The 10,389-nt window shown below is 49.7% G+C and overlaps 1 pseudogene; it reads left to right on the top strand.

Annotated features, from left to right (window-relative positions):
* The first annotated feature begins 1,431 nt into the window (after positions 1–1,431).
* LOC147747366 (uncharacterized) lies at positions 1,432–2,691 on the top strand (annotated as a pseudogene).
* Positions 2,692–10,389: the final 7,698 nt, after the last annotated feature.

The raw sequence follows: 10,389 nt of genomic DNA, 5'->3' as shown, positions 1-10,389 counted from the left end.
ACCAATGGGTTAGCCACTTGGCTTCCCACATGGCTTCCTACATGGCATGCTCACAATTGGATGATTCACAATAGGGAGGTTTGGGGAAAGGAGTTGTGGTAGGAAATTTGGGAATTGTTGTCCGAGAGTACAGTTACAGTTTATCATGTCGATGCTCATTGCGCGACTGACTCACTAGAGCGTTGGTGCAATTCCTTGGCAGACCAAAAAGCAAAGATTCATGAAGCTCAGGTGGAGACGCAGGATTCTGACTTGGTGGGCATGGCTAAATGTGCGCACCAGAAAAGTGGACATTTGGGCGAGCGAGCCACTAGCAGGTGGGCTGAAAGTAGAGGGATGTGTATTGCCCTAGATTTGATTTAGACTGCAATCATTCACTGTCCTGTTTGTCAGCATACTCAGCACAGACCAGTTCCACAGGTAGTGAGAGGCCAGTTAGGCAGAGGGAAGTTTCCAGGGCAGATATGGCAAATTGATTTCATCAGGCCGATGCCAATGAGTCGAGGATGTCAATAGGCATGCACAGTGGTGGATACCTATTCTGGCTATCTCATTGCCTTTCCATGCAAGAGAGCAACCCAGTCTAGCACTCTGAAAACGTTGAATTTGTTGATCTTGTATTACGGAATTCCATTGCAGGTCCAAAGTGACAATGGGTCACACTTCAAAGGAAAGATGGTGCAAGATTTTTGTGTGCAGCATAACATTGAGTGGATCTATCATATACCCTATTGACCACAGGCAGCAGGTTTGATTGAGAGAATGAATGGTTTGCTAAAAGAACAGTTGAAAAAGTTGTCTGATGGGTCATTGAAGGGGTGGATGGATCACTTGTCTGATGCATTGCAGATTTTGAACAACCGACCCCGTGGTGATTCAGAGACTCCTTTGATGCGCATGTTGACCACAGCTTTGCAGATTAAACCCCATGTGGCCACAAACACGATTCTGTATTGGGAGACAGCTCCCGGAGCTTTGGCTCCATATCGTGCCACACCAGAGGCTGCCGGTCTGGATTTACATGCCTTGAAACTCTATCGATTGCAACCACGAGACATTACCTTGATTGAGACAGGAATTGGAGTTCAAATTCCCCAGAGCATTTCGGGCTAATCGCCCCACGATCTGGGGTTGCCCTTAAAGGCATCCAGGTTTTAGGAGGGGTGGTCAATGCGGATTACCAGGGGGAGATCAAGGTTATACTATTGAACAGTGGAAACAATGAGCTGATTGTGCAACCCGATGACCGCGTTGCCCAAATGGTCATCATGCCGGTTTATGGAGGAAATGTCATGAAGGGGACCTGGTGAAAAATGTTATTTGCAAGAGTGATTATTTGTTTGTTTTCTGTTTCTAGATCACAGTATGGCTTACCGCTGCGACGCTTGCGCTGTGTGGTCGGTGTTTGGGCGTGTCCGGAGGGGCCCAGGGATGCCGAAGGGGATCAACCGCCCGAGTCGGATGACAGCATTGTTGCAGCAACCGGATAACATCTGGACCTACTTAGCCGGGAATGTGCTGAACACTTACCACTTCTGTATGAGAAATCTTCAGAGTACAGCTGATATGATATCAACGTGTCTTGTCGCCGTACCTACCCCTGCACATGTTCTTCTGCACATCTTCAACCAAACTAACTTTGATGGGGTAGTGGAGGAAATTGATGTTCGAACACATCTGAGTCTTTATGAGTACTGTCGCTTTTGCCTGGAGGTTACAGATAGCCTCTGGAGGAACATGACGAATATTGTTACTTACAATATCTCTACTGGAGATGTTTGCTATCAACTAATTTGTGACCCTACCAAGTTTGGCAAGTGTGGCCAAATGAAATTAAAGAAAAGCAAACAATTGACCACTGATCAACAAACATTATGTCAATCACGACATGACAACTTTTGTAGTAATGTTACCAAATATATGGTCTGTAATCACACAGTATTAGCCGCTAGCCATGTTAACCATGTGAAATTACCTAAAGAATTGTTGTTCTCGTGTGGTAATATTTCATACACCTACTTACCAGCTAACATAACTGGAGGACCTTGTGCCTTATCACGATTAAGTCTTATGGTTTTTCCCATGCATTCTGTTACACGTGTTCGCTCTTCTAGAGCCGCTATTCAATTACCTGAGCATTGTGACTCCGATATTGATTTGCTTTCTAGAACAGAATATACTAGTTTGGCTCTTTCCATTGTAGGAGTGCCAGGACTATCCGTTTATAATGCCAGAACGATTGCTAAGCTTGCCTGTTTAATTGTGAAGAATCTCAATCATACTTCTGCTGCTTTAGCTGAATTATTATTAGGTGTTCAAGGAACATGAAAAGCTGTTTTGCAAAATAGGGCAGCTGTGGACTGTTTGTTGCTAAAACATAACCATGGTTGCGAGGAATTTGATGGACTATGTTGTTTTAATTTATCTGACCATTCTACATCTATCCATGCACATATTAACGCCTTAAAAAATTTAGTGAAAGGGGTTACCCAAGATGTTGACCAAAGATGGTGGGATTGGTTGTTTGGGTGGCTACCTAATTTTGGACAACTTCGTTATATCTTGGGTGTTATTATAGTGATTATTTGCATTTTTATCTCATTATGTTGTTGCATTCAATGCATTCCCAATCTTCTCTTCCTTTTTCATCCCAGATCTATGGTCTTTAGGCCAATGGGGTATGTTGGGTGAATCAAATGCCAACGTTTTTTCCACGTGCTAAATTACATGTTGACCTCAATTCCATGCAATGCTCTTATCTTCCATTTTGTTGCATCACACTTCCATTTTGTGCTGCCTTGCCCTGTAGTTACACTTCAGCAGTAACTTAAAACAAGTTTTTCACGTAAACCAGTACAAGCTGGTGCGAGGCATCTCGTCAGGATGCCTCGTGAGGTTATGTTGTACCTTCAGCTTGTTTTTGTGCATTCTAGGCTTATCTCTAGGACAGAGGGAGGATGGCTGTGCAAAGCTCCAAGGCCGGAGATAGGGAAAGGAATGTCTTATGCATTGGCACAGCCCAAACAGAATCTGGCCAGGTCTGTCTGGGTGTGCTGATGCAGAGATGGGGCCAACACCTGTGAATAGATGGGCGAGAGAGCCTGCTAGAGGCTTCTCGAACATGTTGATTTAAACTATAAAAATCTGTGTCTGTAGGGTGGAGCTCAGGAACTCAGTCTTGGAGTGGACGCACTCACTGGACAACTTTGGTGCCCGGAGAGATTACTTCCTGAGCCCTCGGTCTCTACAGGTTCCTGACTTGGTGTTCAGTGCTTGGACAGGGATGTTGCAGGCTCCGGTGCGGACGCATCTGGTGAAGTGCTTTGTACATTAACTGTTTATATACCTGTATTCACAGTTTCATATTTATAGATATATAGGGTGGTGTATTCATTGTCAATTGCCTTTCACTCGGTGTCTAAGAATTTATTAGCTTCAGTGACTTATTGCCTTTGCCTACAATATGAATAAAGATCATTTTTTCACCTCCAGAGGAGTGTTGGAGTTTCTGTGTGAGTAAGTGGTGTGCGTTAGTTCAGATTACACAAGTGGGCAAAGCAATACAGTTGGCTATTCCGGTATGCTGGTCTGGTGTTGTGGAGGGCTTTGTGTGAGAATCTTGAAGGTGATTCTTGCCTTGACAGGGAGCCAGTGGAGTGTGCGCAGGTGCTGGGTGATGTGGCAGGTTGAGGGCTAGTCTGGCAGCTGCGTTCTGAATGTTTTGAAGTTTGCGGTGAAATTTATGTTGATTCCGACATAGAGTGCGCTGCCGTAGTCGAGTCTGCTGGTGACAAGTGTGTGTGTGACTGTCTTTCTGTGCTTGAGGGGGATCCATTTGAAGGTCTTGCATATAAGGCGGAGGGTGTGGAAGCAGGAAGATGCGACTGAGTTGATCAGGCGGTCCATTTTGAGTTTGGAGTCCAGGATGATTCCGAGGTTGCGTGTGTGGTCTGTGGGGGTGGGTGGGATTCCAAGGGTGGGGGGCCACCAGGTGTCGTACCAGGCATCGTACCAGGCATCGGAGTGTGGGCCCATGATGAGTACTTTAGTTTTGTCCATGTTGAGTTGTAGACAGCTGCTCTTCATCCATTTTGCGACTGCTTCCATGCTTTCTTGAAAGTTGTGTTTGGCTGCGTTGGGTTAGTTGGATAGGGAGAGGTGAGTTTGGTGTCATCTGCGTATGAAACAATGTTGAGTCTGTGGGTTCTAACAATGGGGGTGAGCGGAGCCATGTAGATGTTGAACAACGTGGGGCTTAGGGAGGATACTTGGGGGACTCCGCAGGTGGTTGGTGTGGGGTCCGAGAGGAAGGGAGGGAGTCTGGCTCGCTGCGTTCTGCCGGAGAGGAATGAGTGGGTCCAGTTGAGGGCCTTGTCCCGGATTCCTGCATCGTGCAGCCTGTGTGTTAGGATGTGGTGAGAGACTGTGTTGAAGGCCACTGAAAGGTCAAGGAGGATGAGGGCTACTGTGTCTCCTCTGTCCAGGAGGAAGCGGATGTTGTTTGTTGCGGCGAGGAGGGCGGTTTCCGTGCTGTGCCGATTGGGAGGAGTCAAGGATGTTGTGCTCTTCGATGAAGTTGGCGAGTTGGCTGTTGGTGGCTTTCTCGATGACTTTCACTGGGAACGGGAGCAGGGAGATGGGTCTGTAGTTTTTTAGGTCGGTGGGGTCTGCTGAGTGTTTCTGCAGGAGGGGGGTTGATCTCAGTGTGCTTCTAGTCATAGGCGAAGGAGGCGTTTGCGATGGAGCGGTTGATGATGTGGCGAAGCATGGGGGCGATGGGGTCAGAGGTTCTGTTGAAGATGTGGTGGGGGCAAGGGTCTGTGGGGGCCCCTGAGTCGATTGACTTCATTGTCTTCAGAGTGTCTTCGGTGGTGAGGGCTGTCCAGCTGTCAATCGTTGGCTTCAAAGTTTCCGGGTGGTAGGTGTGGGTTCTGTGTGTTGGCTGTCTTTGTCAAAGTTGTTGTAAATATACTAGATTTTGTCATGGAAGAAGGTGCTGAGTTTGTCGCAGAGGTCTTGTGAGGGGGTTGTATGTAGAGACTATTGGGTTGGGCGGACTCCTTGATGATGCTGAAGAGTACTTTGCTATTGTGCCTGTGCGTGGAGATTTTGTCTTAGATAGCTGAATCTGAATAGAAAGCTTTATTCGTTTTTAGTTTAAAATCATAAAAGCGAACAGTTAAAAGCAGTCATAAAAACTTACATACAGGACCACACAAAATATCTACAAAATAAAAAATAAAAATAGAAACATTGGTCCAAACTTGGGAATAAGTTCCTTAGGTCCATATGACAATTCATAGTTTTCCATACTTGTGGCCAATGTTCATTGTTACGGGATGATTGAAGGCGGAAAGGCCACTGCCACTCAATGCGTGGATGCTTTTACCCCTTGAGTATGTTGACTTTGCCTTTGGTCTTATTCGAGGGATGAATGCCATGCTTGGGTAAAAATGGTATAGGTCCCAGATGGATATAGGGCCGCACCTTCTCCGGGATTCAAAGTTTGGAGGTAAGGAACAATTAGTCTACTTCTAAATCTTATTAGAACCAGGTCGCCGGCAATGTCTTTTTGTAGGGGACCTAACCAGCCCACCCTTCTAACGATCATGATTGTACCATCAAGATCTAGAGGCAAGGGCCTATTTTTAGTTAGCCAGTACGTGACTTTATTTAGTAGGTCTTGTTCCCATTCGGTTTTTCCATGTTTAAGTGCTGGGACTCCCGCAAGGACACACACGAAAGGTGCAGCCTCCGGAGGTAGCTGAATATGAGTTGTTTTATAAGGCTCTACTCTAGTAGCAGTGTATTTGGATGGACCCGGTTTGGATTGGGCTTTAGGGGCAATTGGGGATGATGAGTTAGGGACTAGGGGATGAATTTGATCATTACTGTTTTTTGGAGGTGGCATTGGGACTTCGGTTGTACCAAGTGGGTGAAAACAGTTAGATGTTACAATTTCTTTGGTGGGAGGTAAGTTGGCCTTGATACTTTTCTCTATTCCCAGCAGCCTATCCTCTAGAGTGGTAATTTTTTCCATCAGGGGAGAAATGATAGATCTGACCAGTTGTTCGATCTGAAACAGAAACATCAAGTTGGAAGGAGGTACTAGTTGGTCTAATTTTTCCTTCGAAATTAGGAGGGGATTAGTTACAGTCGATGAGGGGCTAGAGCACAGTTTTTGTAGTTTGGGTTGGTTCCCTATGGGGTTAACCCCATCCCACTTTTACTGGATGAGAGCTGGGGAAGTACTATATTTTGTGTGTTTACATTTTTGGGTAATGAAGGGTGTTCCAGTTGGTTGACGATTGGAGAAGATATACTGGTTGTTTTAGCGGGCAAGGTGGGGGACTTTTGATTTCATTTCTATCTTCTACAATGGCATACCTAGCTTTGAAAAGAAAATGTAAGTCGTCCAGCAGCGAGAGGTTTTGCGCTGCACCCTTCGTTAATTCAGGAGATTGCTTGGTGGGTGTGCTATCTGTAATCTGGCAAGGTTCATTCGTGTTAGCGGCGGGCGGAGATGACCTATCATGATCTTGTAACCCAGGACGTAAACCTCCCTGGCTGAAAGGTTTCTTGATAGCCCCCTTGCGAGTCATGATTGGGTTTGCTGATATTAGAGTAATGCAGTAAAAACAAGACAATCTAGGGATATTAGAACATTTTCAGCTACTGTTCAGTCAAGATATCCCTTAATAAATGTGTAGGAAGGGGTCGAAGTCTCATTACCTCAATGATGTAATAGGTCAAGGGAGGTGGCCCGTCCCGTCCTCCTCTGGCCTCTGAGGGCCGTAGAGGGCCCGCCCTTTGCCCGGGCTTAGCCCGGCGCAGACCCGCGCGCGATCCCGCGACGCGGGGGCTGTGCAGAGACGTATGAGCCTCCTGGTGCGTGATTTGCGGGCGGCGGCGTCTTCCGCCGCTAGGCAGTCTGGGTGGTATAGTTCCAGGCCTCCCTCCACACAGCGGCCGCTCGAGTTTGCAGGTGCAGCGGCGGGAGGGAGACAAGCAGGCTACGGGGAGGTCAGCAGTTGATGGCCCACAAGGTAACCCCCACAGCAAAATGTATCCCCCGCTCCACCGGGGCTGTGCAGGGACTTATGCGCCTCCTGGCACGCGATTTGCGGGCGGCGGCGTCTTCCGCCGCTAGGCAGTCTGGAGGGTGTAGTTCTTGGCCTCCCTCCACACAGCGGCCGCTCGAGGTTGCAGGTGCGGCGGCAGGAGGGAGACAAGCGGGCTACGGGGAGGTCAGCAGTTGATGGCCCACAAGGTAACCCTCACAGCAAAATGTATGTATGATAGCTTTCTTTCTTGCATTCCTGATGAGTTGGTAGTGGGCGTTGGTGGCGGCTCTGAAGTTGTTGTCGGCTTCTATAGTTTTGGAGTGTCTCCAGGCATTTTCAAGGCACTGCATGTGCGTCTGGACTCTCGGAGTTCAGTGGTGAACCAGCTGGCTTTCCTGGCGTGTTTGTTGTTGTTCTTAAGGGGGACTAAGGTGTTGGCACAGTTAGAAATCCATCTGTGCAGGGTTCGGGCTGTGATGTCGGGGTCGTTGTTGTCGATGATGGTTGGGGTGGATTTGCAGAGTGTGGTGGTGAGCTGGTCGTCGGTGATTTTGGTCCAATTTCGTCATGGGAGCAGGTAGTGGATTCTGTGGATGGTAGGTGTACTGAAGGTGAAATGGATGCAGCGATGGTCTGGCCACGGGAGTTCGGTGGTGTGACTGAAAGTGATGGTGTTTCCTGTTGTGAAGATAGGGTCAACGGTGTCTCCTGCTGAGTGTGTGGGTTCCGTCAAAATCTGTCAGAGTGCTATGTTGTGGAGGATGTCCAGGAGGGATGTGGTGTTGGGGTCTTGTTGGTTGTGGAGGTGGAAGTTGAGGTCTCCAGCAAGGTGTGGTTGGTGGACTTGATGGCCTCACAGCTAGCTGTGTTCTACATCGACGTGCCTGTCGAGTGAACCACCACCAAGAGTCCCAGGCAACTTTTCAAAAATGTTTGCTCACCTGCGGGCACAGGAGAGGCAGGAGGAAGACAACTCTGGCCATCTACCGCCCGTGCGGTGAGACTGTCCGGGCACCCCGTTCATGGCTTTCACTCTGGGAGTCAGATTGCACCATTGGGATAAAAAAAAGAAGTCTTTGCGGGAGTGTTCCGGAAAGCTTTTGGATGCCCTGTAGTGTGCTCCGCGCCGTTCAAGGTCCGGGTCGCGAGGGAGGTTGTGGGACCAGTAGCAGACCCATCACCATTCGTCATGAAGTCTTTGCACTCATCAGGTAAGTCAAGGCACAAGAATAAGGCAAAGAAGCACCGCCACTCTTCGCCTTCTCCCCATCCGTCGGCCGACGCAACACCGGGACCTGGAGCATCGCCGTTCGACTCCTTCCTCTGAGCCTGCTAGGACAACTCTGTGCTTCCCTCCCTTTCCGGGAGCCGGAGTGTCCCCTGCCCAGCTTTGTGCAGTTTACAAACTGTTCCACTTAATGTTTGGCCAGCTGACTCCGCCGGCCTGCTTATGGGCCCTTGCACTCAGCTGGGGGCTCTAGGCCTTCATTGCCAGCGGCTTCGGCCTCTCCACCGCAGGACCCCCATGGATCCAGGCCTGGATCCAGATCGGTGCCGGTCGACCTCACGGTACCTTCCCCGGTGCCGATTCCAGAGACTGGGCGCTGTGGTTCAGCTCGGGCCGACCCCAGCCTCCCCCGACTTGGACACAGCGCTGGACCAACGTCGGTACCGATGCCGGAGGGTACTTTTGTCCCATTCTTCATCCATGGATTTCCCTCCCGCCCTGAGTGGCAGCCATTGGAGGTTGAGGAGGACTGGGAGGTGTCTGTTGACCCTCTTTCAGACCAACTTGAAGAGCCAGACTGGAGAGAGGAGTTGGGTGAATCAAGACCATGATATGCTTTCTCCCCCTACCGTGGCTGCGGAGGAGGGAGCATCCTACACTGGGGTGTTGTGTAGGGAGGCTGAGGCCCTGGGCCTTGAGCTTCCTACAGTGTTTATCAGGACTAACCTCCTGACTGAGGTGCTTCAACCGGCATCAGACTCTTCGGGCCCCTGCTGCCTTTTAATGAGGCCTTAACTGACATCCTTCTGGGCACTTGGTCAAAGCCCAACACAAGGGCTCCTGTGGACAGTATGATTGCCCGATGCCACCACCTGGCCCGGGCGACCCGCTTTTCCTCTTCCAACACCCTACCCCCGAGAGCTTGGTGGTCCAAGCCTCAACCTCAAAAGGCTCATTCCCTACAGTCACCCCAGATAGGAAATTTAAGGAGCTGGACTATCTTGGGAAGAAGCTTAGGGCTGCAGTTGGTGAACACGGCATGTCTTGTGGGCTGTTACACACACACACTGTGTGGGACACTGTTGCACAAGTGCTGCCACAGTGCCCAGAGGTGGCCCGGGCCATGCTCTCCCACGCTGTTGCAGAGGGTCGAGACTCAGTAAAGTTCACCATCTGGTGTGGTGGGCTGTAAACCGCAGACTCGCTGGGTAGAACGATTTCAACGTCGGGAGCTCTGAGGCGCTAGGCCTGGCTGAGGTCCAGTGGCTCATCTGGAGATGTCCAATCGACTCTTAAAGACATGCCTTTAGATGGCTGTCGTCTGTTTGGCGAAAAGGCTGACAACGCGCTCAAGCGTTTCAAGGACTCTAGGGGCTACAGCCAGATCCTTGGACATCGCTGTCACCTCTCGCCCCATCCAATCTGCCTTTCGTGGCTAAGGAAGGTGTACCCCACCACGTTCCGCCCAGAGCCACAGCCCTGCGAAGCTACCAAGCCTCTGTGCAGCTCACGATGTGGGCCTCAGCGTCGTGGCTCTGGGGGCCAGCGGGCGGGCCAGTCCACCTCCTGCAGCAGCCTCCACGCATTCCTTGCCTCACCTTTCAGGGCCACCAGTTGCCAGTGGGTGGCAGGATCCGCCATTACCTACCCCACTGGCACAACATGACGTTGGGCAGGTGGGTTTTGTAAATAGTCTGAAGGGGTTATTCCCTCCCCTTCGAGACTACCTCTCCCTCCATGCCACCAACATTCCATTGCGTGTCGGAGGATCATTTGGCCGTTTTCCATCAGGAAGTTAAGTATCTCTTGGCCAAGGGAGCTATTGAACTAGTCCCTGTGCCACAAGTAGGTCATGGTTGCTACACCCACTTCTTCCTGGTATCCAAGAAGGGCAAAGGCCTGCATCCTATCTTAGACCTCAGGGATGTCAACTGCTTCCTCCGGAAGGAGAAGTTCATGATGTTAATCTTGGCTCAAGTCTTGTGTGCCCTTGACCCTGGAGTCTGGATGGTAGCATTGGATGCATAATTTCATATTACAATCCTGCTTGAGCACCGGGATTACCTGAGGTTCACGGTAGTCCACAAGCTTTTTCAG

This window comes from Lissotriton vulgaris, chromosome 1_1 (assembly GCF_964263255.1).
Source record: "Lissotriton vulgaris chromosome 1_1, aLisVul1.2, whole genome shotgun sequence".
NCBI lineage: Eukaryota > Metazoa > Chordata > Amphibia > Caudata > Salamandridae > Lissotriton > Lissotriton vulgaris.
Note: the sequence above shows the minus strand (reverse complement) of the source record. Positions and strands in the feature narration are given on the sequence as shown.